Below are 18,349 nucleotides of genomic sequence, written 5' to 3' on the forward strand. Positions count from 1 at the left end.
TGGGGGAATACACAGATGTGAGGTCATTATTGGGGGATAATACACAGATGTGGGGTCATTATTGGGGGATAATACACAGATGTGGGGTCATTATTGGGGGGATAATACACAGATGTGAGGTCATTATTGGGGGATAATACACAGATGTGGGGTCATTATTGGGGGATACACATGTGGGGTCATTATTGGGGGATAATACACAGATGTGAGGTCATTATTGGGGGAATACACAGATGTGAGGTCATTATTGGGGGATAATACACAGATGTGGGGTCATTATTGGGGGGATAATACACAGATGTGGGGTCATTATTGGGGGATAATACACAGATGTGGGGTCATTATTGGGGGGATAATACACAGATGTGGGGTCATTATTGGGGGATAATACACAGATGTGGGGTCATTATTGGGGAGATAATACACAGATGTGGGGTCATTATTGGGGATAATACACAGATGTGGGGTCATTATTGGGGGATAATACACAGATGTGAGGTCATTATTGGGGGATAATACACAGATGTGGGGTCATTATTGGGGGATAATACACAGATGTGAGGTCATTATTGGGGATAATACACAGATGTGGGGTCATTATTGGAGATAATACACAGATGTGGGGTCATTATTGGGGGATAATACACAGATGTGAGGTCATTATTGGGGGATAATACACAGATGTGGGGTCATTATTGGGGAGATAATACACAGATGTGGGGTCATTATTGGGGGATAATACACAGATGTGGGGTCATTATTGGGGGATAATACACAGATGTGAGGTCATTATTGGGGGATAATACACAGATGTGAGGTCATTATTGGGGGATACACATGTGGGGTCATTATTGGGGGATAATACACAGATGTGGGGTCATTATTGGGGGATAATACACAGATGTGGGGTCATTATTGGGGGATAATACACAGATGTGGGGTCATTATTGGGGGGATAATACACATGTGGGGTCATTATTGGGGGATAATACACAGATGTGAGGTCATTATTGGGGGATAATACACAGATGTGGGGTCATTATTGGGGGATAATACACAGATGTGGGGTCATTATTGGGGGATAATACACAGATGTGGGGTCATTATTGGAGATAATACACAGATGTGGGGTCATTATTGGGGGATAATACACAGATGTGGGGTCATTATTGGAGATAATACACAGATGTGAGGTCATTATTGGGGGATAATACACAGATGTGGGGTCATTATTGGGGGATAATACACAGATGTGAGGTCATTATTGGGGGATAATACACAGATGTGGGGTCATTATTGGGGGATAATACACAGATGTGGGGTCATTATTGGGGAGATAATACACAGATGTGGGGTCATTATTGGGGGATAATACACAGATGTGGGGTCATTATTGGGGGATAATACACAGATGTGAGGTCATTATTGGGGGATAATACACAGATGTGAGGTCATTATTGGGGGATAATACACAGATGTGAGGTCATTATTGGGGGATAATACACAGATGTGGGGTCATTATTGGGGGATACACATGTGGGGTCATTATTGGGGGATAATACACAGATGTGGGGTCATTATTGGGGGAATACACAGATGTGAGGTCATTATTGGGGGATAATACACAGATGTGGGGTCATTATTGGGGGATAATACACAGATGTGAGGTCATTATTGGGGGATAATACACAGATGTGGGGTCATTATTGGGGGATAATACACAGATGTGGGGTCATTATTGGGGGATAATACACAGATGTGAGGTCATTATTGGGGGATAATACACAGATGTGGGGTCATTATTGGGGGATAATACACAGATGTGGGGTCATTATTGGGGGAATACACAGATGTGGGGTCATTATTGGAGATAATACACAGATGTGGGGTCATTATCGGGGGATAATACACAGATGTGAGGTCATTATTGGGGGATAATACACAGATGTGGGGTCATTATTGGGGGAATACACAGATGTGGGGTCATTATTGGGGGATAATACACAGATGTGAGGTCATTATTGGGGGAATACACAGATGTGGGGTCATTATTGGGGGATAATACACAGATGTGGGGTCATTATTGGGGGGATAATACACAGATGTGAGGTCATTATTGGGGGATAATACACAGATGTGGGGCCATTATTGGGGGAATACACAGATGTGGGGTCATTATTGGGGGATAATACACAGATGTGGGGTCATTATTGGGGGATAATACACAGATGTGGGGTCATTATTGGGGGATAATACACAGATGTGGGGTCATTATTGGGGGGATAATACACAGATGTGGGGTCATTATTGGGGGATAATACACAGATGTGAGGTCATTATTGGGGGATAATACACAGATGTGGGGTCATTATTGGGGGATAATACACAGATGTGGGGTCATTATTGGGGGATAATACACAGATGTGAGGTCATTATTGGGGGAATACACAGATGTGAGGTCATTATTGGGGGATAATACACAGATGTGGGGTCATTATTGGGGGGATAATACACATGTGGGGTCATTATTGGGGGAATACACAGATGTGGGGTCATTATTGGGGGATAATACACAGATGTGGGGTCATTATTGGGGGAATACACAGATGTGGGGTCATTATTGGGGGAATACACAGATGTGGGGTCATTATTGGGGGATAATACACAGATGTGAGGTCATTATTGGGGGAATACACAGATGTGAGGTCATTATTGGGGGGATAATAAACAGATGTGGGGTCATTATTGGGGGATAATACACAGATGTGGGGTCATTATTGGGGGAATACACAGATGTGAGGTCATTATTGGGGGATAATACACAGATGTGGGGTCATTATTGGGGGATAATACACAGATGTGGGGTCATTATTGGGGGATAATACACAGATGTGAGGTCATTATTGGGGGATAATACACAGATGTGGGGTCATTATTGGGGGATACACATGTGGGGTCATTATTGGGGGATAATACACAGATGTGAGGTCATTATTGGGGGAATACACAGATGTGAGGTCATTATTGGGGGATAATACACAGATGTGGGGTCATTATTGGGGGGATAATACACAGATGTGGGGTCATTATTGGGGGATAATACACAGATGTGGGGTCATTATTGGGGGGATAATACACAGATGTGGGGTCATTATTGGGGGATAATACACAGATGTGGGGTCATTATTGGGGAGATAATACACAGATGTGGGGTCATTATTGGGGGATAATACACAGATGTGGGGTCATTATTGGGGGATAATACACAGATGTGAGGTCATTATTGGGGGATAATACACAGATGTGGGGTCATTATTGGGGGATAATACACAGATGTGAGGTCATTATTGGGGATAATACACAGATGTGGGGTCATTATTGGAGATAATACACAGATGTGGGGTCATTATTGGGGGATAATACACAGATGTGAGGTCATTATTGGGGGATAATACACAGATGTGGGGTCATTATTGGGGAGATAATACACAGATGTGGGGTCATTATTGGGGGATAATACACAGATGTGGGGTCATTATTGGGGGATAATACACAGATGTGAGGTCATTATTGGGGGATAATACACAGATGTGAGGTCATTATTGGGGGATACACATGTGGGGTCATTATTGGGGGATAATACACAGATGTGGGGTCATTATTGGGGGATAATACACAGATGTGGGGTCATTATTGGGGGATAATACACAGATGTGGGGTCATTATTGGGGGGATAATACACATGTGGGGTCATTATTGGGGGATAATACACAGATGTGAGGTCATTATTGGGGGATAATACACAGATGTGGGGTCATTATTGGGGGATAATACACAGATGTGGGGTCATTATTGGGGGATAATACACAGATGTGGGGTCATTATTGGAGATAATACACAGATGTGGGGTCATTATTGGGGGATAATACACAGATGTGGGGTCATTATTGGAGATAATACACAGATGTGAGGTCATTATTGGGGGATAATACACAGATGTGGGGTCATTATTGGGGGATAATACACAGATGTGAGGTCATTATTGGGGGATAATACACAGATGTGGGGTCATTATTGGGGGATAATACACAGATGTGGGGTCATTATTGGGGAGATAATACACAGATGTGGGGTCATTATTGGGGGATAATACACAGATGTGGGGTCATTATTGGGGGATAATACACAGATGTGAGGTCATTATTGGGGGATAATACACAGATGTGAGGTCATTATTGGGGGATAATACACAGATGTGAGGTCATTATTGGGGGATAATACACAGATGTGGGGTCATTATTGGGGGATACACATGTGGGGTCATTATTGGGGGATAATACACAGATGTGAGGTCATTATTGGGGGATAATACACAGATGTGGGGTCATTATTGGGGGAATACACAGATGTGAGGTCATTATTGGGGGATAATACACAGATGTGGGGTCATTATTGGGGGGATAATACACAGATGTGGGGTCATTATTGGGGGATAATACACAGATGTGGGGTCATTATTGGGGGATAATACACAGATGTGGGGTCATTATTGGGGGATAATACACAGATGTGGGGTCATTATTGGGGGGATAATACACAGATGTGGGGTCATTATTGGGGGATAATACACAGATGTGGGGTCATTATTGGGAGATAATACACAGATGTGGGGTCATTATTGGGGGATAATACACAGATGTGAGGTCATTATTGGGGGGATAATACACAGATGTGGGGTCATTATTGGAGATAATACACAGATGTGGGGTCATTATTGGGGGATAATACACAGATGTGAGGTCATTATTGGGGGATAATACACAGATGTGGGGTCATTATTGGGGAGATAATACACAGATGTGGGGTCATTATTGGGGGATAATACACAGATGTGGGGTCATTATTGGGGGATAATACACAGATGTGAGGTCATTATTGGGGGATAATACACAGATGTGAGGTCATTATTGGGGGATACACATGTGGGGTCATTATTGGGGGATAATACACAGATGTGGGGTCATTATTGGGGAGATAATACACAGATGTGGGGTCATTATTGGGGGATAATACACAGATGTGGGGTCATTATTGGGGGGATAATACACAGATGTGAGGTCATTATTGGGGGATAATACACAGATGTGAGGTCATTATTGGGGGATAATACACAGATGTGGGGTCATTATTGGGGGATAATACACAGATGTGGGGTCATTATTGGGGGATAATACACAGATGTGAGGTCATTATTGGGGGATAATACACAGATGTGGGGTCATTATTGGGGGATAATACACAGATGTGGGGTCATTATTGGGGGGATAATACACATGTGGGGTCATTATTGGGGGATAATACACAGATGTGGGGTCATTATTGGGGGATAATACACAGATGTGGGGTCATTATTGGAGATAATACACAGATGTGGGGTCATTATTGGGGGATAATACACAGATGTGGGGTCATTATTGGAGATAATACACAGATGTGAGGTCATTATTGGGGGATAATACACAGATGTGGGGTCATTATTGGGGGATAATACACAGATGTGAGGTCATTATTGGGGGATAATACACAGATGTGAGGTCATTATTGGGGGATAATACACAGATGTGAGGTCATTATTGGGGGATAATACACAGATGTGGGGTCATTATTGGGGGATACACATGTGGGGTCATTATTGGGGGATAATACACAGATGTGAGGTCATTATTGGGGGATAATACACAGATGTGGGGTCATTATTGGGGGAATACACAGATGTGGGGTCATTATTGGAGATAATACACAGATGTGGGGTCATTATTGGGGGATAATACACAGATGTGAGGTCATTATTGGGGGATAATACACAGATGTGGGGTCATTATTGGGGGAATACACAGATGTGGGGTCATTATTGGGGGATAATACACAGATGTGAGGTCATTATTGGGGGAATACACAGATGTGGGGTCATTATTGGGGGATAATACACAGATGTGGGGTCATTATTGGGGGATAATACACAGATGTGGGGTCATTATTGGGGGGATAATACACAGATGTGAGGTCATTATTGGGGGATAATACACAGATGTGGGGTCATTATTGGGGGGATAATACACAGATGTGAGGTCATTATTGGGGGATAATACACAGATGTGAGGTCATTATTGGGGGAATACACAGATGTGGGGTCATTATTGGGGGATAATACACAGATGTGGGGTCATTATTGGGGGATAATACACAGATGTGGGGTCATTATTGGGGGATAATACACAGATGTGGGGTCATTATTGGGGGGATAATACACAGATGTGGGGTCATTATTGGGGATAATACACAGATGTGAGGTCATTATTGGGGGATAATACACAGATGTGGGGTCATTATTGGGGGATAATACACAGATGTGGGGTCATTATTGGGGGATAATACACAGATGTGAGGTCATTATTGGGGGAATACACAGATGTGAGGTCATTATTGGGGGATAATACACAGATGTGGGGTCATTATTGGGGGGATAATACACAATGTGGGGTCATTATTGGGGGAATACACAGATGTGGGGTCATTATTGGGGGATAATACACAGATGTGGGGTCATTATTGGGGGAATACACAGATGTGGGGTCATTATTGGGGGATAATACACAGATGTGGGGTCATTATTGGGGGATAATACACAGATGTGGGGTCATTATTGGGGGAATACACAGATGTGAGGTCATTATTGGGGGGATAATAAACAGATGTGGGGTCATTATTGGGGGATAATACACAGATGTGGGGTCATTATTGGGGGATATACACAGATGTGAGGTCATTATTGGGGGATAATACACAGATGTGGGGTCATTATTGGGGGATAATACACAGATGTGAGGTCATTATTGGGGGAATACACAGATGTGAGGTCATTATTGGGGGGATAATAAACAGATGTGGGGTCATTATTGGGGGATAATACACAGATGTGGGGTCATTATTGGGGGAATACACAGATGTGAGGTCATTATTGGGGGATAATACACAGATGTGGGGTCATTATTGGGGGATAATACACAGATGTGGGGTCATTATTGGGGGATAATACACAGATGTGAGGTCATTATTGGGGGATAATACACAGATGTGGGGTCATTATTGGGGGATACACATGTGGGGTCATTATTGGGGGATAATACACAGATGTGAGGTCATTATTGGGGGATAATACACAGATGTGGGGTCATTATTGGGGGAATACACAGATGTGAGGTCATTATTGGGGGATAATACACAGATGTGGGGTCATTATTGGGGGGATAATACACAGATGTGGGGTCATTATTGGGGGATAATACACAGATGTGGGGTCATTATTGGGGGGATAATACACAGATGTGGGGTCATTATTGGGGGATAATACACAGATGTGGGGTCATTATTGGGGAGATAATACACAGATGTGGGGTCATTATTGGGGGATAATACACAGATGTGGGGTCATTATTGGGGGATAATACACAGATGTGAGGTCATTATTGGGGGATAATACACAGATGTGGGGTCATTATTGGGGGATAATACACAGATGTGAGGTCATTATTGGGGATAATACACAGATGTGGGGTCATTATTGGAGATAATACACAGATGTGGGGTCATTATTGGGGGATAATACACAGATGTGAGGTCATTATTGGGGGATAATACACAGATGTGGGGTCATTATTGGGGAGATAATACACAGATGTGGGGTCATTATTGGGGGATAATACACAGATGTGGGGTCATTATTGGGGGATAATACACAGATGTGAGGTCATTATTGGGGGATAATACACAGATGTGAGGTCATTATTGGGGGATACACATGTGGGGTCATTATTGGGGGATAATACACAGATGTGGGGTCATTATTGGGGGATAATACACAGATGTGGGGTCATTATTGGGGGATAATACACAGATGTGGGGTCATTATTGGGGGGATAATACACATGTGGGGTCATTATTGGGGGATAATACACAGATGTGAGGTCATTATTGGGGGATAATACACAGATGTGGGGTCATTATTGGGGGATAATACACAGATGTGGGGTCATTATTGGGGGATAATACACAGATGTGGGGTCATTATTGGAGATAATACACAGATGTGGGGTCATTATTGGGGGATAATACACAGATGTGGGGTCATTATTGGAGATAATACACAGATGTGAGGTCATTATTGGGGGATAATACACAGATGTGGGGTCATTATTGGGGGATAATACACAGATGTGAGGTCATTATTGGGGGATAATACACAGATGTGGGGTCATTATTGGGGGATAATACACAGATGTGGGGTCATTATTGGGGAGATAATACACAGATGTGGGGTCATTATTGGGGGATAATACACAGATGTGGGGTCATTATTGGGGGATAATACACAGATGTGAGGTCATTATTGGGGGATAATACACAGATGTGAGGTCATTATTGGGGATAATACACAGATGTGGGGTCATTATTGGGGGATACACATGTGGGGTCATTATTGGGGGATAATACACAGATGTGAGGTCATTATTGGGGGATAATACACAGATGTGGGGTCATTATTGGGGGAATACACAGATGTGAGGTCATTATTGGGGGATAATACACAGATGTGGGGTCATTATTGGGGGGATAATACACAGATGTGGGGTCATTATTGGGGGATAATACACAGATGTGGGGTCATTATTGGGGGATAATACACAGATGTGGGGTCATTATTGGGGGATAATACACAGATGTGGGGTCATTATTGGGGGGATAATACACAGATGTGGGGTCATTATTGGGGGATAATACACAGATGTGGGGTCATTATTGGGAGATAATACACAGATGTGAGGTCATTATTGGGGGGATAATACACAGATGTGGGGTCATTATTGGAGATAATACACAGATGTGGGGTCATTATTGGGGGATAATACACAGATGTGAGGTCATTATTGGGGGATAATACACAGATGTGGGGTCATTATTGGGGAGATAATACACAGATGTGGGGTCATTATTGGGGGATAATACACAGATGTGGGGTCATTATTGGGGGATAATACACAGATGTGAGGTCATTATTGGGGGATAATACACAGATGTGAGGTCATTATTGGGGGATACACATGTGGGGTCATTATTGGGGGATAATACACAGATGTGGGGTCATTATTGGGGGATAATACACAGATGTGGGGTCATTATTGGGGGATAATACACAGATGTGAGGTCATTATTGGGGGATAATACACAGATGTGGGGTCATTATTGGGGGATAATACACAGATGTGGGGTCATTATTGGGGGGATAATACACAATGTGGGGTCATTATTGGGGGATAATACACAGATGTGGGGTCATTATTGGGGGATAATACACAGATGTGGGGTCATTATTGGGGGATAATACACAGATGTGGGGTCATTATTGGGGAGATAATACACAGATGTGGGGTCATTATTGGAGATAATACACAGATGTGGGGTCATTATTGGGGGATAATACACAGATGTGAGGTCATTATTGGGGGATAATACACAGATGTGGGGTCATTATTGGGGGATAATACACAGATGTGAGGTCATTATTGGGGATAATACACAGATGTGGGGTCATTATTGGAGATAATACACAGATGTGGGGTCATTATTGGGGGATAATACACAGATGTGAGGTCATTATTGGGGGATAATACACAGATGTGGGGTCATTATTGGGGAGATAATACACAGATGTGGGGTCATTATTGGGGGATAATACACAGATGTGGGGTCATTATTGGGGGATAATACACAGATGTGAGGTCATTATTGGGGGATAATACACAGATGTGAGGTCATTATTGGGGGATACACATGTGGGGTCATTATTGGGGGATAATACACAGATGTGGGGTCATTATTGGGGGATAATACACAGATGTGGGGTCATTATTGGGGGATAATACACAGATGTGGGGTCATTATTGGGGGATAATACACATGTGGGGTCATTATTGGGGGATAATACACAGATGTGAGGTCATTATTGGGGGATAATACACAGATGTGGGGTCATTATTGGGGGATAATACACAGATGTGGGGTCATTATTGGGGGATAATACACAGATGTGGGGTCATTATTGGAGATAATACACAGATGTGGGGTCATTATTGGGGGATAATACACAGATGTGGGGTCATTATTGGAGATAATACACAGATGTGAGGTCATTATTGGGGGATAATACACAGATGTGGGGTCATTATTGGGGGATAATACACAGATGTGGGGTCATTATTGGGGAGATAATACACAGATGTGGGGTCATTATTGGGGGATAATACACAGATGTGGGGTCATTATTGGGGAGATAATACACAGATGTGGGGTCATTATTGGAGATAATACACAGATGTGAGGTCATTATTGGGGGATAATACACAGATGTGGGGTCATTATTGGAGATAATACACAGATGTGGGGTCATTATTGGGGGATAATACACAGATGTGAGGTCATTATTGGGGGATAATACACAGATGTGGGGTCATTATTGGGGAGATAATACACAGATGTGGGGTCATTATTGGGGGATAATACACAGATGTGGGGTCATTATTGGGGGATAATACACAGATGTGAGGTCATTATTGGGGGATAATACACAGATGTGAGGTCATTATTGGGGGATACACATGTGGGGTCATTATTGGGGGATAATACACAGATGTGGGGTCATTATTGGGGGATAATACACAGATGTGGGGTCATTATTGGGGGATAATACACAGATGTGAGGTCATTATTGGGGAGATAATACACAGATGTGGGGTCATTATTGGGGGATAATACACAGATGTGGGGTCATTATTGGGGGATAATACACAGATGTGAGGTCATTATTGGGGGATAATACACAGATGTGGGGTCATTATTGGGGGATAATACACAGATGTGGGGTCATTATTGGGGGATAATACACAGATGTGAGGTCATTATTGGGGGATAATACACAGATGTGGGGTCATTATTGGGGGATAATACACAGATGTGGGGTCATTATTGGGGAGATAATACACAGATGTGGGGTCATTATTGGGGGATAATACACAGATGTGGGGTCATTATTGGGGGATAATACACAGATGTGAGGTCATTATTGGGGGATAATACACAGATGTGAGGTCATTATTGGGGGATAATACACAGATGTGGGGTCATTATTGGGGGATACACATGTGGGGTCATTATTGGGGGATAATACACAGATGTGAGGTCATTATTGGGGGATAATACACAGATGTGGGGTCATTATTGGGGGAATACACAGATGTGAGGTCATTATTGGGGGATAATACACAGATGTGGGGTCATTATTGGGGGGATAATACACAGATGTGGGGTCATTATTGGGGGATAATACACAGATGTGGGGTCATTATTGGGGGATAATACACAGATGTGGGGTCATTATTGGGGGATAATACACAGATGTGGGGTCATTATTGGGGGGATAATACACAGATGTGGGGTCATTATTGGGGGATAATACACAGATGTGGGGTCATTATTGGGAGATAATACACAGATGTGAGGTCATTATTGGGGGGATAATACACAGATGTGGGGTCATTATTGGAGATAATACACAGATGTGGGGTCATTATTGGGGGATAATACACAGATGTGAGGTCATTATTGGGGGATAATACACAGATGTGGGGTCATTATTGGGGAGATAATACACAGATGTGGGGTCATTATTGGGGGATAATACACAGATGTGGGGTCATTATTGGGGGATAATACACAGATGTGAGGTCATTATTGGGGGATAATACACAGATGTGAGGTCATTATTGGGGGATACACATGTGGGGTCATTATTGGGGGATAATACACAGATGTGGGGTCATTATTGGGGGATAATACACAGATGTGGGGTCATTATTGGGGGATAATACACAGATGTGAGGTCATTATTGGGGGATAATACACAGATGTGGGGTCATTATTGGGGGATAATACACAGATGTGGGGTCATTATTGGGGGGATAATACACATGTGGGGTCATTATTGGGGGATAATACACAGATGTGGGGTCATTATTGGGGGATAATACACAGATGTGGGGTCATTATTGGAGATAATACACAGATGTGGGGTCATTATTGGGGGATAATACACAGATGTGGGGTCATTATTGGAGATAACACACAGATGTGAGGTCATTATTGGGGGATAATACACAGATGTGGGGTCATTATTGGGGGATAATACACAGATGTGAGGTCATTATTGGGGGATAATACACAGATGTGAGGTCATTATTGGGGGATAATACACAGATGTGAGGTCATTATTGGGGGATAATACACAGATGTGGGGTCATTATTGGGGGATAATACACAGATGTGAGGTCATTATTGGGGGATAATACACAGATGTGAGGTCATTATTGGGGGATAATACACAGATGTGGGGTCATTATTGGGGGATACACATGTGGGGTCATTATTGGGGGATAATACACAGATGTGAGGTCATTATTGGGGGATAATACACAGATGTGGGGTCATTATTGGGGGAATACACAGATGTGAGGTCATTATTGGGGGATAATACACAGATGTGGGGTCATTATTGGGGGGATAATACACAGATGTGGGGTCATTATTGGGGGATAATACACAGATGTGGGGTCATTATTGGGGGATAATACACAGATGTGGGGTCATTATTGGGGATAATACACAGATGTGAGGTCATTATTGGGGGATAATACACAGATGTGAGGTCATTATTGGGGGGATAATACACAGATGTGGGGTCATTATTGGGGGGATAATACACAGATGTGGGGTCATTATTGGGGGATAATACACAGATGTGAGGTCATTATTGGGGGGATAATACACAGATGTGAGGTCATTATTGGGGGATAATACACAGATGTGAGGTCATTATTGGGGGGATAATACACAGATGTGGGGTCATTATTGGGGGGATAATACACAGATGTGGGGTCATTATTGGGGGATACACATGTGGGGTCATTATTGGGGGATAATACACAGATGTGAGGTCATTATTGGGGGGATAATACACAGATGTGGGGTCATTATTGGGGGGATAATACACAGATGTGGGGTCATTATTGGGGGATAATACACAGATGTGGGGTCATTATTGGGAGATAATACACAGATGTGGGGTCATTATTGGGGGATAATACACAGATGTGGGGTCATTATTGGGGGGATAATACACAGATGTGGGGTCATTATTGGGGGGATAATACACAGATGTGGGGTCATTATTGGGGGATAATACACAGATGTGAGGTCATTATTGGGGGGATAATACACAGATGTGGGGTCATTATTGGGGGATAATACACAGATGTGGGGTCATTATTGGGAGATAATACACAGATGTGGGGTCATTATTGGGGGATAATACACAGATGTGGGGTCATTATTGGGGGGATAATACACAGATGTGGGGTCATTATTGGGGGGATAATACACAGATGTGGGGTCATTATTGGGGGATAATACACAGATGTGGGGTCATTATTGGGGATAATACACAGATGTGAGGTCATTATTGGGGGATAATACACAGATGTGGGGTCATTATTGGGGGATAATACACAGATGTGGGGTCATTATTGGGGGATAATACACAGATGTGGGGTCATTATTGGGGGGATAATACACAGATGTGGGGTCATTATTGGGGGGATAATACACAGATGTGGGGTCATTATTGGGGGATAATACACAGATGTGGGGTCATTATTGGGAGATAATACACAGATGTGGGGTCATTATTGGGGGGATAATACACAGATGTGGGGTCATTATTGGGGGATAATACACAGATGTGGGGTCATTATTGGGAGATAATACACAGATGTGGGGTCATTATTGGGGGATAATACACAGATGTGAGGTCATTATTGGGGGATAATACACAGATGTGAGGTCATTATTGGGGGGATAATACACAGATGTGGGGTCATTATTGGAGATAATACACAGATGTGGGGTCATTATTGGGGGATAATACACAGATGTGAGGTCATTATTGGGGGATAATACACAGATGTGGGGTCATTATTGGGGAGATAATACACAGATGTGGGGTCATTATTGGGGGATAATACACAGATGTGGGGTCATTATTGGGGGATAATACACAGATGTGAGGTCATTATTGGGGGATAATACACAGATGTGAGGTCATTATTGGGGGATACACATGTGGGGTCATTATTGGGGGATAATACACAGATGTGGGGTCATTATTGGGGGATAATACACAGATGTGGGGTCATTATTGGGGGATAATACACAGATGTGAGGTCATTATTGGGGGATAATACACAGATGTGGGGTCATTATTGGGGGATAATACACAGATGTGGGGTCATTATTGGGGGGATAATACACATGTGGGGTCATTATTGGGGGATAATACACAGATGTGAGGTCATTATTGGGGGGATAATACACATGTGGGGTCATTATTGGGGGATAATACACAGATGTGAGGTCATTATTGGGGGGATAATACACATGTGGGGTCATTATTGGGGGATAATACACAGATGTGGGGTCATTATTGGGGGATAATACACAGATGTGGGGTCATTATTGGGGGATAATACACAGATGTGGGGTCATTATTGGGGGATAATACACAGATGTGAGGTCATTATTGGGGGATAATACACAGATGTGGGGTCATTATTGGGGGATAATACACAGATGTGAGGTCATTATTGGGGGATAATACACAGATGTGGGGTCATTATTGGGGGATAATACACAGATGTGAGGTCATTATTGGGGGATAATACACAGATGTGGGGTCATTATTGGGGGATAATACACAGATGTGGGGTCATTATTGGGGGATAATACACAGATGTGGGGTCATTATTGGGGGATAATACACAGATGTGGGGTCATTATTGGGGGATAATACACAGATGTGAGGTCATTATTGGGGGATAATACACAGATGTGAGGTCATTATTGGGGGATAATACACAGATGTGAGGTCATTATTGGGGGATAATACACAGATGTGAGGTCATTATTGGGGGATAATACACAGATGTGGGGTCATTATTGGGGGATAATACACAGATGTGAGGTCATTATTGGGGGATAATACACAGATGTGGGGTCATTATTGGGGGATAATACACAGATGTGGGGTCATTATTGGGGGATAATACACAGATGTGGGGTCATTATTGGGGGATAATACACAGATGTGGGGTCATTATTGGGAGATAATACACAGATGTGAGGTCATTATTGGGGGATAATACACAGATGTGGGGTCATTATTGGGGGATAATACACAGATGTGAGGTCATTATTGGGGGATAATACACAGATGTGAGGTCATTATTGGGGGATAATACACAGATGTGGGGTCATTATTGGGGGATAATACACAGATGTGGGGTCATTATTGGGGGGATAATACACACATGTGAGGTCATTATTGGGGGATAATACACAGATGTGGGGTCATTATTGGGGGATAATACACAGATGTGGGGTCATTATTGGGGGATAATACACAGATGTGGGGTCATTATTGGGGATAATACACAGATGTGAGGTCATTATTGGGGATAATACACAGATGTGAGGTCATTATTGGGGGATACACATGTGGGGTCATTATTGGGGATAATACACAGATGTGGGGTCATTATTGGGGGATAATACACATGTGGGGTCATTATTGGGGGATAATACACATGTGGGGTCATTATTGGGGGATACACATGTGGGGGGGCACTCTATCCTCCATACACTCGGGATGTACCATGTAGCAGTGATGGCGGGGGTCGCTCACCTGTAATGCCCCCTCCCGCAGTGCGCTCTCCGGGTCGGTGCCCACCTGTCTCCGCCGCTCCTCCCTCCGGCATCAGCTCCTCTCCCGGGCACCGCTCTCTCTCTCCGCTGTGACAGACAGTACAGGACTGGCAGCCTCCGGGCCCGACCACTCCGCCAGGGGGGAGCTGCGCACTCCACACCCAGCTCCCTCTCCCTCCGGGTCTCACCCCTGTTCTCTTCCGCTGTTCATTTCTTCTCTAACATGTATCTCTATAACAAAGCGGCTCCTAATTCCCCACAATAATAAACATATCACTCCTCAGAACAGAATAGGCCGGTCCTCCGCTTCCCCCCGCTCAGCACTTGGTACGGCCGCACCGCTCAGCGAGTTCTACAAGTTCTGCGGCTGGTGGTGACGTCACCCTGTCTCTATTAACCCCATCCTGTCTGTAAGGTATGCAACATGCAGATGACCCACAGGCAAAAAGCTGTCACTTCTGCTGTGGAACTACAAGTCTCAGCTGTAATAGTGAGAGCCCTGAACCATATGAAGCCATAGAATCATTATTGGAAGAGACAATCATTGCAACAAAGCCAGTTTATCATCATCGATTAACCCCTCCACGACCGGGACTTTTTAATTTCCTCGCTTTATTTTTCCTCCCTTTCTCCCACGAGCCAGGATTTTACTATTTTTTTTCATAGATTGATTTTTTTATTATTATTATTATTATTATTTTTATTATTATTTTATTCATTATTATCTTATATTTTATTTATTTATTTTTCTCGCCCTTTTTTCCGATGCCCATTTTTATTTTTTTCCATCGATGATGACAAGTTTTTTGTTGTATTTTTGGGGAGAGGTGCAGCGAAAGCAATTTAGATAATTTTTTTTTTTTTTCCTTTTTATGATGTTTTCAGAATAAATGCTATAATTTTGTATTGAGATATATCGCATGCGGCGATGCCAAATAAACCCCCGATTACCGGGCGCCATTTATCATACTGGGGTCCTTGTATACGGCAGAGCGGCCTCCTCCATACAGAACAATTCCACGCGTATAGGGTTAATAACCTGTTCTGTGAGCACCATTATTGCCATGAGAGATTGTTTGCTGTAAAATCCCTGTAAGAAGCATTCAGATCCCCCCTGGCCTCCTCCTGAGCGGAGGGTCACTGTTTATACTGAATAATAAGCAATTTCTGGGGTTATTATAATAGAATCCCATAATCTGGGAGAATTCCTGAAAATCTAAGTACAATGCTGCCACCTGGTGTTCATATATGGAAATGACAAGAAAATGTCATTTACCTAAAGGCCTTTGATTCTTTTTTTTTTTTTTACAATTTTTTTTTCATTTGCACCTTACTCTTCTTTTAATTTGCACCTTTTAAAAGTCATTTTATATGTGTTCACTTTTTAATCTTTTTTTCTAAATGTTTATTTTTGAGCGCCGGGTATTGTTTTCGCCTATACGTCGCCACACACCAGGTATTACTCTTTTATTATGTTGTCCATTTAAATGCCATTAACTGATGTATGATTTATTTTTTTTTTAATCCCACTCATCATATTTTTTCTTACAAAGCTGTTCCCTATTACTATAACTCCTTGCACAGACCCTACATGTATTCTGCATTCTGTATTTCTTTGACTCTGTCTATAGAATTTCTCTTGTCGTTTGTTATACGCTACATTCCGCAGCATCCTGCCGGATTGTTCCCATTGTATTTTATATATCTGCGCTTCTCCGTATATACAAGTAACTATTATTTCATTTTTTTTTTTTTTTGGACACTCTGTCCCTTACCAATATGAGCATCTTTACTACAATTGTGTTTGTACAGATAATGTCTCATTATTGTGGTTTCTTCATTGGATTGTAGCCTGGGGTTCCTCTTTTTATATTTTTTTTTCAAACAGCTCCACCTTGTGGACTCTGACGGTACTGTCTCATATACAATTTTTTACCACTTTTCAATTTTTGGTCCACTCTCATAATAATAATAATAATAATAATAATACTCTTACCCACTCTAACCTGGTATTACATCTTTTCAACACAGCTATTTTACAGCTATCCCATTTATTCTCTCTGGACAAACTCGTATCTAGTACCACCTGTCTATGTCCAAGTTCATTACTTGCGTACGGCGTTGATTTGATCATTTATTTCATCCACCAAGGTTTGCAAATTGCATCATTCACATGTTAATGTTAATATTGACTAGAATTAATTTCAGTCTGTTGGTTCGGTGCTCCACAACCGTCAGAGTCTCTCAATCAGGCACCAGCAAGAATATATTAAGAGGAATCTTGGACTCGTATGACTAATGCTAAAAGCGTAACAAATGAATGCAACCAAAAAGAGATCAAAAGTTGTGTAAATTTGAACAAATTATAGTGTATTCACATGAATCTTAGACTCCCCACCTCCAGTATAAGAAACAAGAAAGGCTA

The 18,349-nt window shown here is 42.5% G+C and overlaps 1 protein-coding gene across 2 annotated transcripts in view; it reads right to left on the reverse strand.

Moving 5' to 3' along the window:
* The window catches only part of DOP1B (DOP1 leucine zipper like protein B), a 124,134-nt gene extending 108,098 nt beyond the window's left edge, over nucleotides 1-16,036 (reverse strand). For both annotated transcript variants that reach the window (XM_069760768.1, XM_069760767.1), the window contains exon 1: nucleotides 15,905-16,036. The gene's annotated coding sequence lies outside the window, so the exon portion shown is untranslated. The remainder of the gene's footprint in view (nucleotides 1-15,904) is intronic.
* Between the last annotated feature and the right edge of the window lie 2,313 nt (nucleotides 16,037-18,349).

The sequence above is a fragment of the Ranitomeya imitator genome, chromosome 3 (genome assembly GCF_032444005.1).
Source record: "Ranitomeya imitator isolate aRanImi1 chromosome 3, aRanImi1.pri, whole genome shotgun sequence".
Classification (NCBI taxonomy): domain Eukaryota; kingdom Metazoa; phylum Chordata; class Amphibia; order Anura; family Dendrobatidae; genus Ranitomeya; species Ranitomeya imitator.